This window comes from Thunnus albacares, chromosome 22, assembly GCF_914725855.1.
Source record: "Thunnus albacares chromosome 22, fThuAlb1.1, whole genome shotgun sequence".
Lineage (NCBI taxonomy): Eukaryota > Metazoa > Chordata > Actinopteri > Scombriformes > Scombridae > Thunnus > Thunnus albacares.
In genome coordinates this window covers 19,202,714-19,221,523 of record NC_058127.1, presented here as the reverse complement: position 1 = coordinate 19,221,523, position 18,810 = coordinate 19,202,714, and the positions used below count along the sequence as shown (strand labels likewise).

The window sequence follows — 18,810 nt, the reverse complement described above, 5'->3', positions numbered from 1 at the left end:
ATGTTGTGACATTTTAAAAATCATTATTTGCTGATGATGGGCCGATATGGAAAAGGGAGAAGAATATAACAACACTAATTCAAGGCCAGACACAAGAAGCAGTGAGGGTGGTTGAGAAATGGTCATACTCATAGAGATTTAAGTTTTCAGTAGAAAAGACAAAGGTAGTGAGAAGCTGGTATAAAGATGTATGGGAAACAGTTAGAGCAGGTAAACTGACCTGGAGTGATCATATAAATAAAATGGATAAAAAAAGCAAGATGGTTCTAAATGTGATGAGATGTCAGACATAGTGTGAATGGGGAGCAAGTAGAAGTGCTTTGAGGAGCATTTATGTTGCTTGAATAAGATCAGTGATTGATTATGGAAGTGTAGTGTAAACTGGTGATTCACAAGTATACAGGGAATAAGACAATTGAGCTGGGAAGGCCCTATGACCATGCGGGGAAAGTGGGAAAGCAAAGGGAGAATGTTTTGTTTGGTTGTCAAGTAAAATAGAAAAAAAAACCAAAGTCATTAGCTCCTGTGTCCTTAGAGTTTATTTCAGTTTAGTTCAAAAGAAAATAAAGAGGTTAAAAAAAAAGAAACTGAATGACTAAGAACAACACATAAATCATTTATTCCAATATATACAGATGGATCAAAAGAGTCTAAGAATGAAAGGACTGGGTTTGCTTTTGTTGTCCCTTATTTAAATATAAACATTAAGGAAAGAACACGTGATCACTTAACAGTATATACAGTTGAGATGTTAGCTACTGTAACGGCATTGCATTGGATAGAGCAAAATAAGCTAAAAAAAAGGTCATATTATGCTCAGACTCATTATCAGCTCTGGGATCATTGCAGTCCATGTCATCCCAAAACAGACCAGATATACTCAATGAAATATATGACACAATATTCAGACTGCATCATATAGACATGTGACCGGTGAAGAGGTTTGTTGAATAACAACGCCACCTAGGAGAGAGCCTAGGACTCTTTTACATATGTTTTACGGGGTGTACGGGGTGAGCAGTAGTAATTACCCAAGGAGACAGACTCAAATTGAATAATTTATTCACAAATTATTCAATAAATATTAATGCACAATACAAGGTGATTAAAACTAGTAATCTAAAACCAAGGCCTTGTGTAAAGTGATAAAAAAAAAGTAAAAAGATAAAAGTCCAATAAATATAGGATAAAAGGAATTAAGCCTCTCTTTTTACAATACAGAGTCCCTTGCCAGTCCATCGCTGTGTCCAATTGTCCAGCCACTCTGCCCTCCAGGATAGCTTGCCCCAGCTGTCCAGACCGTGTGTAGCTCGCCAGGGTGGGTATAACTCGTGGCCTCAGCTCCTCCGACTGCTCGTTGGAGGCCACAATCTCACAGAAACAGCAGTCAGGTTTATGTGGATCCCAGCTCATAGGGGCATTGAGGGGGATGAAATGGTGGACTCACTGGCTAAACAAGCTCTGAAACAGGATGGATTAATGGAGGTAGCTTTCAGTAAAACTGAAGCCAAAGCAGTAATACGGAGCAATATCATTATTGCCTGGCAAAAGCATTGGGATGAAGGAAACAAAGGATGTCACCTATATGAAATACTGTGGTTAGGACACAGGGTTAAATAAAACAATGCACTAAATAGAGAAACATCCATCAAGACTGTGTGAATATGACTTAGAAGAAGAAATGTTGAACATGTCATCTGTCACTGCCAGAAATATAAAACGCATAGAGAAAATCTAAAGAAGGAGCTAAAGAAATGTAGGGTGGGAGCATTGAATCTTAATTTATTTAGCATCAAATATCGGAATAACAACGGTAAGATTAGTATAATTGCTTAATGTTCAATCAGTGAAAACAAGTTAAAAAACGATGGACAAATATCAGTTTGCAACAGATGGTAGCTGGCCTGCTAACGTCAGCCTTGTGCTTTGTAAGTTCACGTTTAGCCTACCAGTTGAAAGTAATGTAAATCAGGTTACCCTAATCTCCCCTATATTGGTTTAATATAAAATAATCTACAGATCTATATGATGGAGTGGTGTGTGTTCACTGTAGCTAACATTAGTCCAGCAGCTGGAAACAGCTGCAACAGATGCACAAATATTGTTGCTCTGACTTTATCAGCCCAGCCCAGTTAATGTCACTTCTAAAATGTGTTTGTACTCAGAGCAGGGAGGTTTCGCTATTACAGTTAATCACTCTTGTGTAGATTTTGTTGAAGCATGTGTTATTAGAGTCCTGCTGTCAGACATTAAACTCTCAGCCTGTATCAACCGAGCAACTGCTTTTGTTCAGCATGTTAGTTTAGTGTTAGCGTTAGCCTCAGATAGCTAAACTGGACACCCGCCAGACAACAACTCTGTGGAGTTTTCACAACTTTATGCTCAAGTTTTCATCAACATGACTGTCACAGTGAGCAGAGTGACACCATGGATGTATTATAAGAGCCGGACTAAAAATGGTGCCCATTCAGTCCTATAGAAATTGCTCGGCTGGCGCATATGCCAAAAAAAGTGTCTAGCTTCCAGGTTTGCTTCCGCGTTGTGTGGCCCACTGAATATGCGGAGTAGTGTTTCCCCCACTGGCTCGAGGAAAGTTTTACAAATATAAAACCTGTATGGATCAAAAGTTCATAGTAGAAAGAGTCATAATTGATGTTGTTTGAAGTTCAAAGTGTCCTGTCAACAGTTTTACAGACGTGTCTTTCCCAATGGTGGTCTATGGGGAAAATACTTTTTGGCCGCAGGGGGATTTTTTGCTGCAATACATACAGACATTGTGCAATAATCTGTCAAATCACTAACGGCAATTAACCAATAATTGATTAATCATTGACATCCTTACTTTATATCTATTTTCTCTGTACTAGTAGGCCCAATTGCAACATAGCCAAGCATATGTGAAATTACTTAATAACCTGAACGTGGTTGCTGATGTGTTTTAAGGCACCACAGTTGAATAGAGAATAAATCTTGTTTTTATATCAGAATATAACTTATTAATATAGACCCACATACAATATATTTCTGTATTATAACCTTTATTTGCACCCCCCAAACATACTGCAATCCACATGCTGTGATATTATATGCAATTTATTAAAAAAAAAAAACAACCCAAAAAACCCATCCATTGACACAGGTTCAAGCTCATGAAACTGCACTGTCAGTTACTTTTCTGTGTTTTCTAAATTACACTCGGTCGGTTGGAAGCAGAATTGATTGTATTAGTACTTAGTTAGTGGTGTTTCACAAAAATAGAAGATACAGTACTGTGCAAAGGTTTTAGGCACTAAAAGTAAAGTGAAAATGCTTACAAAATATTGTTATAAATTGTTTTAATTTATCAATTAACCTCTTACAAAGTTGAGTAAACAGCAGAAACCTAAATGAAATCAATATTTGCTGTGAGCAGCTTTGTTTTTAAAACAGCAGCAGTTCTCCTCAGTACACATTTTTTCATGGTAACTTGCAGGTAGGTTGTTGTAACCATCCTGGAGAAAGAATGTTCTTCTGTGGATTTATTATTTAGGCCATCTCAGGTGCTTCTTCATGTAATCCCAGATTGACTCCATGATGTTGAGATCAGGGCTCTGTGGGGGCCAAACCATCTGTTGCAGGACTCATCATTCTTCTTGTTGCTGAATGTAGTTGTTTATGACTCTAGCTGTGTGCTTGGAGTCATTGTTATGTCATAAATAAATTTGGGACCAATCAGACACCTCCCTGATGGCATTGCATAATGGATAAGAATATAAACATCTAGGGTGCCTAAAACTATTGCACAGTACTGTACTTCCCGCACACGCCCCAGTAGGAAGACCAGAGGCAGAAGAGGAGGACAGAGAGCGGACTGAGAAGATGCAGGTCCGAGGTGAGCACTAAGACACTGTATTACTCAAACAACACTCGCACAACAATAATGTTGACAGCATGTCGCGTGCTGTATTAGGGCTACAACAAATACTCTGTATGGGATTACAGTAAAAGTTATCGATTACGATGATAAAGTGCGAACATTTATAAATCGATAGATCTAACAGCCTATCACACAGCAGAAGTAAACGTGATAACAGCAGCGTCTGGCTTCACGTCAAAGTAACTCACACGCCTATTTCTTACAGCAAAGTATTACTAATAATATTAGTATTATTAGAGCTACAAGTGAAGAAAGTGGTTGTCCTCCAAAAAGAGGGAAATAATGAATGGAACCGAGGGGCACGAAAGCGATATGATGTCGGACTCTGTCCCCAGGTAAACAGTGAACCAAGGCTGGCGAAGAGGGACAAACTCTCGACGAGGCAAGCTATTCTAAGCACAGAGCTAGTAAGAAGTAACAACGAAAGGCTTACTCACTTACACTACTATTGTCTCTAGGGGTGCAACGGATCACAAAACTCACGGTTCGGATCGTATCACGGATTTGAGTCACGGATCGGATCATTTTTCGGAGTAGCAAAAAAAAAAGGTGAACCGCGGATTAATTACAAAATGTAATGTGTCATTTTAGACAAAGTAAACAAACTGCTGTAAGTACAAGTCATGAACAGACAGCGTGTCGCTAACAGGGATTTTGAGGAGCAACGATCAAACCAGCGTCTAACGGGTCCGAAGGGACATCTCCAGGTATAACGTTATTTACATGATGATTAATGTGTTGCAGATGAGCAGAGGTTGGTGAATGTTTGGTGGCTCGTTCAACAGACTGAGCTGCAGGACAAGACGTGTTTCGATGATGTGGACACAGGCTGTTGTTTCATTCACTACCATTTTTAAAAGAGGAAGGTATCATGCTTCATATTGCAATTTAATTTAACATTTTAACATTTGAGCTTTGAATATTTTATATATTTTAAGATTTTATTTAAACATTGGACATCTTGAATGTTGTTTTCATTTAAGACCATGGACAAAAGTTCCTTGCTTTAAGTTTTTTACAGAATATATGGAATGCAAAATTTTATATGCCCCCCCCCCCCCCCCTTTTTTTTTGCTGACCCGAAAAATGATCTGATCCGTGACTCAAATCCGTGATGCGATCTTATATATATATACCTTAATATATATATATATATATATATATATATATATATATATATATATATATATATATATATATATATATATATATATATATATATAATGTATGTATATGTGTGTGTGTGTGTGTGTGTGTGTGTATATATAATTAACATTATTATAATAAATTACAAGGCAAGCTAACTTGTGTTAATTTGTTCGACAGATTAAGCATGTTTGCAAAGTTAGATTATGTTATTATATTTTTTATGTTAAGAAACTATTCTAAAGTTTAAATAATGAACCCTTATCGTAATAAATCTTTGGATCTCAGTTGAAAAAAGTTTCAGATCAGCTCAAGGACAAAACTTTTCTTTGATGTTCAAAAAAGGAAAAATCATCAGGAGTCAGAGTTCTGAGCAGCAAAATGTACTTTAATGCTGGCAAAAAAGGAGAACAATATATAGTGCACACAAGGCTCACCACATATGTTCTGAGTTCCTAGCCTTAGGGCGTGGTCTTTAATACCATTTGGGTCTCCATAGGTCACACCTTTTGTCCAACCTCTTTATACTAGCCAATTACACCATTATAATTTCTTTACATCATCATTTGCAGACCCAAAATCTCTAAAATAGGTTTTGGGCTGAACTGGATATGCCTAGGCATATGGATATGCCTAGGCATATCCAGTTCTATCCAGTTCTATCTAGTTCTATCTAGTTCTATCTAGTTCTATCCAGTCATGATTTTTTCCTTTTTTTTTTTTTTTTATAACTGTTTAGGGTCACTTTACACCATTATGGCCAAATCTTCTCCTGGCTTTATCTTTCTTACTGACTCTGTTTGTTCTTAGGTGCTGCCTATTATTGACCATAGTTGTGTTTTGTTCAACCTGTCTTTTAAACTAGATTCTCTGCCCAGTAAAAGTTTGAAATGCTCTCGCATCTTAAATCACCTCACTGCTGGGCAATTTTCTGCAGCTTTTAACCCAAGTGTAGTTTCATTTCCTCAAGCAGACACAGATTGTCTAGTCCAATCTTTTAACTCCCATTGCTCCACGATCTTGGATCTTTAATTTTAATTTTAATTTTAATTAATTAATTAATTTATTTTTATTTTATTTTATTCTAACTTGTGGCATATGTTTTTACACTATGTATGTTTTTATGGTCATATTTTCAACTCTTGTTCCTGTGAAGCACTTTGTGAATTTCATTTCTGTGAAAGGTGCTATACTAAATAAACTTATTATTATTATTATTATTATTATTATACAAGTTACTCTTGCCATTTTACACCCTTATTTCTTAATCCGTTCTTGAGGTTATTATTTATTTTAAAAAGTGAAGTTTGACATGTACTCAGGTCTGTTACACCATGTCTTCCTTTAAAAGCAGACTAAAAACATGACATGACATGATAATGTTAATTTTATGTGTATGGTTCTTGTTTGTCAGTACATAAATGATTTGATCCACTATCACTGCTTGCCTTGCAATCAGAGCAAAAGTCAAAAGACTCTGCAACCACATATTTTTCCGTTCTCTATTTCTCTGTTTAGCATCTTCAGGTTAGGCTAACCCATTATCGCTAACTTTGGAGCTATCCTCCTTCATTTTTCCAGCAGGTGGGGAAACAACAGATGTGACTTTTCTTGGTCTTGACAAGCTGCAGCATTTATTAACTGACACACTGTAGGCTGTACTGTACATTTACTGCCAGACTGAAAACTTACTGCTAACCTTTTCCTCCGCTCAGCTCGAATTTACCGTCACTTTTCTGCCACTTGCTCTCTCACTCAACCACTCACTCACTTATTATGCCAATTATTTGCTTCCATACACAACTGGATGCATCATTATTCTCTCTCACACATTCACACACACACACACACCCTTTTTCTCAACTCAACACTTTCTAATATTTCTTCAGACACTGCAAACAGGAGGACTGCCTCTCCCATTGTTGGTCTCTTTATTATTGTTGGAGTGCTGGTGAAAAGTGTAATGAGCGGTAAGTTACAAACTTTTACAGCATTTTATTATCAACATTTAAAGTCCTGAACTGTGATCACTGTTGAGCAGATCTCCGTTGGATGATGAAGGATTAACAGTAACACAATAGGTTCTTTGGCTTTTTGCTGTGCGGGAAACCAGAGCTGAGATCAAACACTGAGACTCCACATTTACCAAATTCGAGTACTATTTTAGAGAACCTATTATGTTCATTTTAGCTCTAAATTTTTATTTTTGGACTCCACAAGAGTAGCTTTGCATGATTTACAGTTCCAAAAACGTATTTATCTTATACAGACCCTTTATGTCCCACCCCCCAAAGTCTGAGTGAGGATTTCGCTCTTGGAGCTGAAAGACATTTTTCCAGGTGGTGCAGTGGTTGGCAATGTTGCCTCGCAGCAAGAAGGTTCTGGGTTCAAAGCCGCTGGCTGGTTTGGGCCTCTCTGGGTGGAGCTCGCATGTTCTCTCGTGCCCGTGTGGGTTCTCTCTGGGAGTTTCAACTTCCTCCCACAACTTGGAAAAACGCAGCACCTTTTGCGTTGCAGCAAAAGTTGAGCCCAGTTAAACTTTTCTCTGGATGACCAGTGCAGTTCTTTTTAGGGATGCACCAATCTGACTTTTTTAGTTCTGATACTGATACCTCGATACCAGAGCTTTGGGTATCGACCAATACCAAGTACCGATCCAATACCAGTATTTAATTTGGGGGTGGGGATGGGGGGGCGGCTGCATTTTTTCACACACTGCCGTTTTCTGTTTAACGTGGCCTTATAATGGGGGTAGCAGCTGCCTGCTCTTGCCCCCATATATCTGTATAATGCAAATAAAGTTTGGAAAAAGTATAAAGCTTTTATTTAGATTTAAAACAATCTAAACGTTTTGTTTGTTTCCTCAGAAGCGACTTCTGCCATTTGCCCACCTCAGCCAATGGAGGCAGTAGAGGGTGATGATGTCACTTTACCATGTCAGCTGGACCCGCCAAAAAACGTGTCTGCTTACACAGTGGATTGGAAGAGAGTTGACCTCAACAAGGTTGTCTACTCCTATCAACATATGCAGGACCACCATGATGCACAGATGGAGAGATACAGAGGCAGGACAACTTTCAACCATGACGGCCTGAGCAGAGGAAACCTGACACTGCGTATCTCCTCAGTACAGCTGAATGACAGTGGACTTTACAGGTGCTTTGTTCCAAATCTAACGGCCAGATGTTTTGTTAACGTCAGTGTTGGTGAGCACCCTGCATTTAATACTGAACAGATCATTTTGTTTTTTTTAATTTCCTTATATACTGAAAATGTAGAATTCTGTTTTCATTTAAGACGTTTTCCATTTGAAAAAGTACTTTAACAGTTTTGAATCTTATTTGAAACAGTACCAAAGAGAATTGATGACGCTAACACAAATAGACCTCCAGTGGAAGATGATACTGAGGCACATCGTGGTAAATGTCTGAGTTATTCCAGAAAGTTATAGTTTCTTTGATACAACAAAGAGATATTTTGTTTTTTATATCCTCTTTTTTAACCATTTAATAATTAATTATCAGAATGGATAACCACATTGTTGGAAAAAAATGCATAAAAATCTTAAGCCTGCCCTTTTTCTCAACTCAACACTTTCTTATATTTCTTCAGATGCTGCAAAGGAGAGGACTTCCTGTGCCACTGCCTTTTCCATTGTTGGTCTCATTGTTATTGTTGGAGTGCTGGTGAAACGTGGAATGATCAGTAAGTTATACATTTTTACAGCATTTTATTATCAACATTTTAAGTCCTGAACTGTGATCACTGTGAAGGAGATCTCTGTTAGATGATGAAGGATTAACAGTAACACAATAGGTTCTTTGGCTTTTTGCTCTGCAGGAAATCAGAGGTGAGATCAAACACTGAGACTCCACATTTGCTATGTTTGAGTAATATTTTAAGGCATTTATACTGAAACCCAATATTATCTTGTTCAATATTATCGTTCATTGACTTTCAGGGCAATAACATTGCATACATACATGCTAATATAATGTTTATAATGTCATTTCTATACAATAAAATCTAAAAACGGACAATTAAGTTTATATTTAAGCAAGTGAAGAGTTTGCAGTCCAATAATGCACAACAATGATGCACAGTTCATTTCTTTGAAAATCAGTTTTGTTATTTTGCAGACTTTTGCCATATTGTGATGTGTGTATATATATCATAAAATATGATTGTGGTGATGATGGAGTATACACAAGCTTCCTTTGAAATAGCATGAATTCAGTGTGTCACAAACTGGTTGTCATGTTCTCTCAGAGAATCGTAGGAGGGGGCAAGAAGGAGAGATGGTGCCAAACAACATCCAAATGACGATGAACCAAACAGTAGAAGCCTGAAAAATATCCAGCAAGAGGTGTAGTGATGATCAGCAGATTATCTGTTGCACTGAGAGAACGACCGTGAATCACCTCAATGATCAAAAACTATTCTAGCCTCACCAGCTTTACCAAAGTGCTATTAAAAAAACTCCATCAACTTCCCCATATGGACTAGTTAAAGAATTACACATTTTTAACAATAATGACTTGATTTTACAATTTGGTTCAAGAAGCACAGTTTGGGGAAAAGAAAGAAAAATATATATACAGAATAATTTTAAAATGGTACTGTATGTGATTTTTTTTGTTTGTTTTTGTGATAACTTCACTGTTACGCTGTTCCAGGGCTGTATGACAACTTTTTATGACTTGAAAAACATTGAGAAACTGGCTTTTAGATTAATCTCAGTCAGTCTACTGTACTGCAATGCTTTTTGCTTGTTTACCTGAGAACAAGGACAGAGTATTTTCTGTTTTGCACAGGAGAATATCCGTCTCCACCCAAAAACACCTGCCCTGTATTGTTTTGAAATATTTTGTCACGTTTCTGTTTTCAGAAAGCAGCACTGACAGTTTGACCAGAACTGATGCCCATACCAAATAGATTAACTGGATGAACAATATTCATATTTTGTATGTATGACTTAAGTGTAACAACCACCTCTTGTACAGCAGTGGAGTCCGTGATATATTTGATCTGTGTGTTTACAATGACTCTTGACTGGTTGAAGCTGGTACAGCAGACTGTAAACCAATCTGTGTGTCCATCTCTCATGTTACTTCACTGTCGGACACTTTTGAAAAAATTCCTGCACAAATTTTAATTAGACATACACAAAATATTTCTACAGCTTCTCCAGGCATCTGTTTCCAAAATATATTCAGGTGGAGATAAAAACCTTACACTTCAGTGTGTTCAAACTTCTTTCAAACTATGTACAGTTATGGTTACTGACTTTCTCTCCACCTCCCTATACTCATATTTTGAGTGTAATTCATTTGTCAGAAAAGAGGCAAAATGCGCTATAAACAAAGTTAAAGATGATCTGACTGATAACTTTTTTTTCAACATTTTCTCTAGATGTCTAGATAATATCGTTATCATCAATTCTTTTGGCCACGATAATCGTGTTGTCAAAATCTGATATTGTGACAGCCCTAATGTGCACATTATATCTGCGTGCACAAAACTTTTTCACACCTGCACAAAATATTTCTACAGCTGCAAAACTTTATTACACATTCACAAATCATTTCACAAGCTCAAAATATTATTGACCATTATTTGATTCCATAAACCATCTCCATCTTCTTCTATGATTAAGAGTTGGTGTCGTTTGAATTGAGCTCTCCAGTCAAATTCTTAGAGAAGTTGGTTAGTTGATTTACGTCAGCCTCAACTAATTTTCTGGTAATTACATTATCATTTGACTTTCCACTATCAGTCATTCATGACTTATAACTCACCATTGAGAACATATCACGCTCATTCTGGTTGATTACTCATTTATCTGTTTGCACTAATAAATCATTTATTCACTTGTTAACCAGTTTTGTTAAATAAATATGCATTTATCAGTATTTCATTGTCTGTGGCTTCAATTCAAAGCAGAGTATAAGATCCCTGTATCATAACACACTAATTCAGACGTGAGATTGATAAAAGTGTTTCTATGTTTCTTCTCAGCACAGTTGAAGGATAAAAAGGGAAGTGGTGCTGTGATCAAAGGAGGATTTTATATTATTAAATGTGGATGTTCCTACACAGGTTCACCTTTAACACAGTTTAAACACAAATTATGTACTTGAACAATATGATTAATAGATTAAAATGTGCCTTACATTTCTTTCTTACCTCATGGTCAGCCATGGTGAAAAATGGGGCATTGTTGTACTGCAGTCCACTTATATATATAAAGTATGGGAAGAAGGAAGACAGTTGAAAAGATACAGATGTAATACCTATAATAAAACTAGGAAGGTCCAACAAACTATGGACCAGTTGTACTTACCTCACACGTTGGGAAAATAATGGAAAGGATAATTACAGAGAGAATGACATTCTGTATAGAAAGTAGAGGATTGATTTCTCTTTACCAGAAAGGGCGGGAAACAATGGATCCAGTAATTTGTTTGGAGACAGAAATGAGAAAATCCCAAATTAATAAAGAATCCATACTGGCAGTGTTTTTTAATGTAGAGAAAGCTGATGATATTGTATGGAAATGATTCATTTTAATGATAAAATGGTCCATTTCATTTGGTTGCCTGTCAATGACGTCATACCCCCTCTACCAAAGAATATATGTGCACAGGACCTCATCAGGACCTGATGAGTTTGCATCCTTGTTTTTCCTACTTGCAGTAAATCACCCAGTATTGAAATATACCCAGGCATCTTGGTCATACATGGAATAGAAGTCGCTGTGACTGATAATTTTGGAAGAATTTAAAGTGTTGTTGTACTTGTATCAATTGGCAGTTATACATCACAGCATCTCTGTACTGCAAGGGTCGATTCTTGGACCTGTTATTTAATCTTTACATGCTCTTGCTAGCTTTGTACTTGGCTTGCTTGCTTTTACTGTTTTTATCATTTGTTTTTTGTGCTTTTGCCTGTGTACTCTTTAAAGCACTTTGGGTTGCTTTTGGGCATGAAATGTGCTGTATCTTTGCCTTGCATTATAACCCACGAGAGCCATTCAGAACCCAATTATGTTCCAAACACAAAAGAAATTGTAATGGTGGACTTCTACTCTGAATGCACTCATAAATCATTATCAATAATAATAATAGAAAAAGATTAAAATACTTTTGAGTTTTTTTCAACACGAGAACCACCTAATAGTAAGAATGAGACATGAGAATAAGTCTTTTATAATAAGAATAAACCTTTTTTCAACAAAAAACATGAGTGTATTTTTTTTTCATGAATGGTTAACTCATATCAATGAATAAAATGATGCTATAAAACACATTGCACATATATTTTGTATTAAACAAACATTAACATCCCCTGACCATTCCAATTGTAGTAAAAGCTATAATTCTTTCCTATGATATTTTGACATGTGTAAGTAATATAGTATCTCAGGTGTAGGCGAACCAGTATCCCTCCCTTTGTTTTCTGCCAGTGTCCGTGAAAGCCCAAAGAAGGCCTGGGTGTCAGTACTCGGGGAAGCAGGAGTGGACCCAAACGCAGAGGCCGGAATGCAGATATGATGAAAAACTCTTTTAATAGTGGATGGTCACGGACAGGTAAACAGGGCTGAACAGAACTAGCAGAAGGAACAACACAAAACGATCCAACAAAGACTGAACAGAAAACCTGAACTTAAAGAAACTGAACTAACGAGATGAGGTGCAGGTGGGGAGATGGCTGGAGAACTCGAGAGGGGAATGAACATACAGGGAGCTGATTGGCTGAGGACACACAGGGAGCGGGGCAGGGCTGACGAGGCTAACACAGGGCAGGTGTGGGGAAGACAGCAGGGCAGGGCTAACGAGTCCAAATGCAGGGCAGGTGTGGAGGAGCACATGAACACACAAGGGAAACAGAACAAAAACCCAGAAAACAAACTCAACGCCATCTACACCAACCCATCCAAAACCAACCACAAACACAAACCCAAGCACACAACCCAACAAACCAATGATGCAGTCCTCCAAAACCCACCACCCAAATCACACAAGAAAACCCCCATGCACCGAGGGACCAAACAGATGTGCAAAACCAGGAGACCCCACAGAACACAACATGAGACCAAAAAAACACCTTAAGTCCAGGCAAGATGTGACACTGGGCTCAATCAACGATAACCTCTAATCTCAAGAATGTGGATGTATATTCAACTTTGGTTTGGAAATGCCTTCAAAGCTAAACTTGGAATGGTCAGGGGATCTGAGTCCTTTCTCAACATTTAAGTGTCAGTTCTGACTCTTCCCAGGACAGTCCCTCCTATCCTATCTCCATTTATGGTACAAACTAAAAACAACTACATTCTTTGGCAAGTCAAGTCTCAGGAAACACTAAATTAAAGGATTTTTCATTGGAAAAAAAGAGAGACTGTTTTACCACAATTTAACCCTATCAGTTTGTTTTGATGAGTTGGGACAATCCTATCTATTCCAAATTCTTTCTCTCCTTCTAACCCTGCCGACACATACCAACACACTTTTCCTCCCCTTTTGTTTTTCACTCAAGTGTGACATAGATAGGATGTCTCTGAAAATTCGAGTGACGTATTGAACTATTTTATTCATGTTTAAATGTGTGACTTAATTAACTCAGGTGAGATCACATGTTTTCTCTTAGACAAAGGATTTTCTTTTGTGCATGGGAGAATATACATCTCCAGCCAAAAACATGCGCCATACCATAGGCCAGAACAAAATACTGTCGACCTACACCCATATGCTTCTCTGTTTTTGGATCTCCAAGGAATGGACTTCCGCCATCCTAACTTTCCTTTCTTTTTAGCTACGTTCAGTATTGTAACTTCAGTGAAACAAACTTTATGTTGAAATTCTTTCACGCTTAATGTCTTAAAGTACAGTTTCATTTTGGCCAGTGAAATAATTTTTTGAGTTATTATTAAGAAAGTCAGTGTGGTCAGTTAGGAGACTTCATAGTAAAACGGCTGCTCTTCCACGGATCAAGACATCTTCAATGCTGTGCTACCCGAGACAACCATATCAGATCATACCTATAATAAAACCAGGAAAGTCCAACAAACTACAGACCAGTTGCACTTACTTCACATGTTGGGAAAATAATGGAAAGGACGATTACAGAGAGAATGATGATCTCTATAGAAAGTAGAGGATTGATTTCTCCTTACCAGAGTGGATTTAGGAAAGGACGGGGAACAATGGATCCAGTAATTTGTTTAGAGACAGAAATTAAAAAATCCCAAATTAATAAAGAATCCATACTGGCAGTGTTTTTTAATGTAGAGAAAGCTGATGATATTGTATGGAAATGATTCATTTTAATGATTAAATTAGATAAAATGGGAATAACAGGAAGAACTTTTAATTGGATTCATTTTTTTTATTTGATAGATATATTCAGGTTAAAATTGGAACAGCATTATTACTCGGTATAAGGCAGATAACTCCTCAGGGCCTTGTGATCAGCCCAATACTTTTTTCCATTATGATTAATGATGGGTTCTCTGACATACGTTGTGACATTTTAAAAATCATTATTTGCTGATGATGGGCCGATATGGAAAAGGGGGAAGAATATAACACTAATTCAAGGCCAGACACAAGAAGCAGTGAGGGTGGTTGAGAAATGGTCATACTCAAGATCAGTGATTGATTGACACTGAGATTGTGCTGTGTGGCTATTAAGACTTCTCCAGCTATAGCAAGCCAAGTGCAGATGGGAGAAATACCACTGAGCCTAAGATACAAGCAGCTAATGATTCAATGGGCTAGTGTACAGGGAATGAGACAATCCAGCTGTGAAGGCCCTATGACCATGCTGGGAAAGTGGGAAAGCAAAGGGAGAATGTTTTGTTTGGTTGTCAAGTAAAATAGAAAAAAAACCCAAAGTCATAAGCTCCTGTGTCCTCAGAAAGAAACTGAAAGACTAAGAACAACACATAAATAATTTATTCCAATATATACAGACGGATCAAAAGAGTCTAAGAATGAAAGGACTGGGTTTGCTTTTGTTGTCCCTAATTTAAATATAAATATTAAGGAAAGAACATGTGATCACTTAACAGCATATACAGTTGAGATGTTAGCTACTGTAACGGCATTGCAGTGGATAGAGCAAAATAAGCTAAAAAAAAGGTCATATTATGCTCAGACTCATTATCAGCTCTGGGATCATTGCAGTCCATGTCATCCCAAAACAGACCAGATATACTCGATGAAATATATGACACAATATTCAGACTGCATCATATAGAAATGTGACCGGTGAAGAGGTTTGGACTATTGAAGACCCATCTTTTTAAATTGGCTTTTGTGTCTTCTTGAGTTTGTTTGATTGTGTTTTTTTTATTTTTATTTTTATTTATTTATTTATTTATTTATTATTATTAATATTATACAAGTTACTCTTGCCATTTTACACCCTTATTTCTTAATCCTTTCTTGAGGTTATTATTTATTTTAAAAAGTGAAGTTTGACATGTACTCAGGTCTGTTACACCATGTCTTCCTTTAAAAGCAGACTAAAAACATGACATGACATAATAATGTTAATTTTATGTGTATGGTTCTTGTTTGTCAGTACATAAATGATTTGATCCACTATCACTGCTTGCCTTGCAATCAGAGCAAAAGTCAAAAGACTCTGCAACCACATATTTTTCCGTTCTCTATTTCTCTGTTTAGCATCTTCAGGTTAGGCTAACCCATTATCGCTAACTTTGGAGCCATCCTCCTTCATTTTTCCAGCAGGTGGGGAAACAACAGATGTGACTTTTCTTGGTCTTGACAAGCTGCAGCATTTATTAACTGACACACTGTAGGCTGTACTGTACATTTACTACCAGACTGAAAACTTACTGCTAACCTTTTCCTCTGCTCAGCTCGAATTTACCGTCACTTTTCTGCCACTTGCTCTCTCACTCAACCACTCACTCACTTATTATGGCAATTATTTGCTTCCATACACAACTGGATGCATCATTATTCTCTCTCACACATTCACACACACACACACACACACACACATACCCTTTTTCTCCCCGTGCCTGTGTGGGTTCTCTCTGGGAGTTTCAACTTCCTCCCACAACTTGGAAAAACGCAGCACCTTGCTGGATGACATTGGGTTGCGTTGCAGCAAAAGTTGAGCCCAGTTAAACTTTTTTCTGGATGACCAGTGCCGATATGGAAAAGGGGGAAGAATATGACACTAATTCAAGGCCATACACAAGAAGCAGTGAGGGTGGTTGAGAAATGGTCATACTCATAGAGATTTAAGTTTTCAGTAGAAAAGACAAAGATAGTGAGAAGCTGGTATAAAGATGTATGGGAAACAGTTAGAGCAGGTAAACTGACCTGGAGTGATCATATAAATAAAATGGATAAAAAAAAGCAAGATGGTTCTAAATGTGATGAGATGTCAGACATGGTCTGAATGGGGAGCAAGTAAAAGTGCTTTGAGGAGCATTTATGTTGCTTGAACAAGATCAGTGATTGATTATGGAAGTGTAGTGTAAAAGTCAGCAGCAAAGACATTACTAAAGAAGCTGGAAGTTCCACAAACTCAGACACTGAGATTGTGCTGTGTGGCTATTAAGACTTCTCCAGCTATAGCAAGCCAAGTGCAGATGGGAGAAATACCACTGAGCCTAAGATACAAGCAGCTAATGATTCAATGGGCTAGTGTACAGGGAATGAGACAATCCAGGGCCCTATGACCATACTGGGAAAGTGGGAAAGCAAAGGGAGAATGTTTTGTTTGTTTGCTATTTACTGGTTGTCAAGTAAATATTTTACTTGACAACCAGTAAATAGCTCGAATTTACCGTCACTTTTCTGCCACTTGCTCTCTCACTCAACCACTCACTCACTTATTATGGAAATTATTTGCTTCCATACACAACTGGATGCATCATTATTCTCTCTCACACATTCACACACACACACACACACACACACCCTTTTTCTCAACTCAACACTTTCTAATATTTCTTCAGACACTGCAAACAGGAGGACTAGCTCTCCCATTGATAGTCTCTTTATTATTGTTGGAGTGCTGGTGAAAAGTGTAATGAGCGGTAAGTTACAAACTTTTACAGCATTTTATTATCATCATTCTTCTTGTTGCTAGATATAGTTGTTTATGACTCCAGCTGTGTGCTTGGGTCATTGTCTTGTCATAAATAAATTTGGGACTGATAAGACACCTCCCTGACGGCATTGCATAATGGATAAGAAGATAAACATCTAGGGTGCCTAAAACTATTGCACAGTACTATACTTCCATCCAGTAGGAAGACCAGAGGCAGAAGAGGAGGACAGAGAGCGGACTGAGAAGATGCAGGTCCGAGGTGAGCACTAAGACACTGTGTTACTCAAACAACACTTGCACAACAATATTGTTGACAGCGTGCTGTATTAGGGCTACAACAAATACTCTGTACGGGATTACAGTTAAAGTTATCGATTACGATGATAAAGTGCGAACATTTTTAAATCGATAGATCTAACAGCCTATCACACAGCAGAAGTAAACGTGACAACAGCAGCGTCTGGCTTCACGTCAAAGTAATTTACACGCCTATTTCTTACAGCAAAGTATTAGTTAAGCTACAAGTGAAGAAAGTGGTTGTCCTCCAAAAAGAGGGAAATAATGAATGGAACCGAGGGGCACGAAAGCGATATGATGTCGGACTCTGTCCCCAGGTAAACAGTGAACCAAGGCTGGCGAAGAGGGATAAACTCAGCTGCATCTCCCGACGAGGCAAGCTACTCTAAGCACAGAGCTAGTAAGAAGTAACAACGAAAGGCTTACCCACTTACACTACTATTGTCTCTAGGGGTGCAACGATCACAAAACTCACGGTTCGGATCGTATCACGGATTTGAGTCACGGATCGGATCATTTTTCGGATTAGCAAAAAAAAAAAAGGTGAACCGCGGATTAATTACAAAATGTAATGTGTCATTTTAGACAAAGTAAACAAACTGCTGTAAGTATAAGTCATGAACAGACAGCGTGTCGCTAACAGGGATTTTGAGGAGCAACGATCAAACCAGCGTCTAACGGGTCCGAAGGGACATCTCCAGGTATAACGTTATTTACATGATGATTAATGTGTTGCAGATGAGCAGAGGTTGGTGAATGTTTGGTGGCTCGTTCAACAGACTGAGCTGCAGGACAAGACGTGTTTCGATGATGTGGACACAGGCTGTTGTTTCATTCACTACCATTTTTAAAAGAGGAGGGTATCATGCTTCATATTGCAATTTAATTTAACATTTTAACATTTGAGCTTTGAATATTTTACATATTTTAAGATTTTATTTAAACATTGGACATCTTGAATGTTGTTTTCATTTAAGACCATGGACAAAAGTTCCTTGCTTTAAGTTTTTTACAGAATATATGGAAAGCAAAATTTTATATGCCCCCCCCCCCCCCTTTTTTTTTGCTGACCCGAAAAATGATCTGATCCGTGACTCAAATCCGTGATACGATCTTATATATATATACCTTAATATATATATATATATATATAATGTATGTATATATGTGTGTGTGTGTGTGTGTGTGTGTATATAATTAACATTATTATAATAAATTACAAGGCAAGCTAACTTGTGTTAATTTGTTCGACAGATTAAGCATGTTTGCAAAGTTAGATTATGTTATTATATTTTTTATGTTAAGAAATTATTCTAAAGTTTAAATAATGAACCCTTATCGTAATAAATCTTTGGATC

The 18,810-nt window shown here is 37.5% G+C and overlaps 1 long non-coding RNA gene across 4 annotated transcripts in view; it reads left to right on the top strand.

Annotated features, from left to right (window-relative positions):
• Positions 1-18,810, top strand: part of LOC122973694 — a 50,770-nt gene that overhangs the window by 16,893 nt on the left and 15,067 nt on the right. Inside the window, exon 13 of one of the 4 annotated variants that reach the window (XR_006400109.1) lies at positions 5,928-5,947. The exons of the other annotated variants lie outside the window; for them this stretch is intronic. This is a non-coding gene — a long non-coding RNA (uncharacterized LOC122973694). Of the gene's footprint in view, positions 1-5,927; positions 5,948-18,810 lie in introns of those variants that run through there. 4 annotated transcript variants of the gene reach the window in all.